Below are 2,230 nucleotides of genomic sequence, written 5' to 3' on the forward strand. Positions count from 1 at the left end.
TTTTTTTTACTTAATGGTTGCCAGAATTAATCAGATCACAAATGTGCATACTTTATTTTCTATAGAAAAATGCAAATGCTTATTCTTAGCAGTTTTAAAATATTAATTTCATGTTAAGCAAATCATTATGAAATACTTAGGAAAAAAATTTTAAGCCATGAACTCATTTAAAAATGTCATTTATTAATTTCCACAGACAACAAAAATGTGTTATACTGGCTACAACACACTATTATTGGTGGTCTGCATACTCTAAATAGAAATGCATTTTTTTTTATTAAACAGTTTTATTGGCACTTTGTCCACATATCATACAATTCAATAGTTCAACCATATCAAGAAGAGCTTGTACAATCTTTACCACATCAATTTTAGAACACCTCCTTTCCCCCCATAGTCATTGTTATTCATGGTTTTTTTCCATTTTGGCAAAAATATACACAACAAAACTTTCACCAATTCAGCAACATCTGCATCTTTAATTCAGTGTCATGGATTATACTCTTCATGTTACAAAACCATTATTGTTATCCCTCTCGAAATTGTTCCACTACCATTAAAATGAACTCAATGCCCTCTAAGCAAAAACTCTTCCACCTTCACCCATGATGACCTAGGTCAGGTTTGGTTTCTTTTCTTTTTTAGTAGTTTTCTTGATATAATATTCACATATCATACACTTCCACAGTTAAACCACTTCTAAAAAAGAGATGGATACATATCATCACAATTAACGACTGTCTTGGGGTGGTTATCCCATGCATCTTTTCCTGTCAGGGAATTTTTGAGGGCTAAGAACGCTCAGTCAAGTTTCCAAACTGAGGCCTTCTGGTGTGGCCACTAGGGGAGAAATGCATTTCTTACAGAATTAAAGAAAATTCAACTAAAATTGCCTCCATATTCTTCTGAAACAGAGTTAATCGTTGCTCAATAAAAAGAGGACATATTTTTAGTTTTGGGGGAATTCTATGTCAGAGATAACACAGTAAAGGAGTTTCTCTATTCTACAATATTCACAGAATTGGGGTAAATAAATGTTTCCTGACATCTGATTTCAAGGTGTAGTTTTGAGTACCCATGAACTTTTTGAATGAAACTTGTTTATCTCTTGAATCAACTTCATTTTGACAACTACATCACATATGCTGCTAAAAGATAATAATAATTAATTATGGGACATTTTCTTTCATTAGTCTAAACTTCACAGAGCAGAAACATATCATTTTTTTCCCCATCAGAGTAACCCCAAATGCCACTGTAGTGACTCAGCTGAGTTAGCTGCTAGCAACAGGATCCTGAAATAACAGTAATTTAAACAAAATAAAAATTTATTTCCTTATTGTGAAAGAAGTCTAGAGTTAGACAGCCAAAATCATTATGGTGACTCCCATGAATGTTGGGGAGAGATTTTTTTTTTTTTCTATTTATATTCCATGACAACCATCCTTGAGGTTACTTATGGTCCAAATTGACTGGACTATGTCTGAAGCAGGAGGAAGGTGACAAGGCTTAAAACCTTCTATTATTTCTCTTAGGGAGACCTGGTGGCACTGCAAGGTCAGTGCTTTAAACTCTATCAGCCATTACAGTGGAGAAATATGAGGCTGTCTGCTCGTGTAAAGATGTGCTGTCTTCAAAACTCTATAGAGGATTGCTGTGGTAATTACATAATCTGTTGTTAGACTTGAGACTGAGAATTTGAGACTTAAGAGTGAAGGGGTGGAGTTGAGCCTGTCAATCAGGATGCAGCTAAGGAGATAAATAGCTTGCTGGAGGCGGGACACACACACATTCCCTGAGGACATTACTGTAGAGAGCCTGATGGAGCTATGCTGATGCACTCAGAGCCCTGGGAGCTGGAGGAGTCCCTTTCAGCACTGAGATACTTCCACTACCACTGGATCCACTAGACTTTCCACCCACTGGCCTGTGATCTTCCTGCATTCTGCATCACTGCATGTGTTGCATGAATCTGAAGAGGAATTTATAGATTGGTATCAGACATATGGGCTAATATCAGACTTATGGACTTGATTTGGACTGGATTCAGATGTTTTCTCAATATTCAATTGCTCTTGCATATAAAGCTCTTTCTTATACACATCTGAGTGTCTATAAATTTGTTTCTCTAGTCTACCCAGACCAACACAGTTGTTATGGAGTTGGAATCAATTTGATGGCAATAGGTTTGGTTTGAGTGACTCTTTTGCTTTTAAGCATTTCTGAAAGT

The sequence above is a fragment of the Echinops telfairi genome, unplaced genomic scaffold (genome assembly GCF_000313985.2).
Source record: "Echinops telfairi isolate 266 unplaced genomic scaffold, ASM31398v2 ScPeMD7_27;HRSCAF=92, whole genome shotgun sequence".
In the NCBI taxonomy this organism is placed as follows: domain Eukaryota; kingdom Metazoa; phylum Chordata; class Mammalia; order Afrosoricida; family Tenrecidae; genus Echinops; species Echinops telfairi.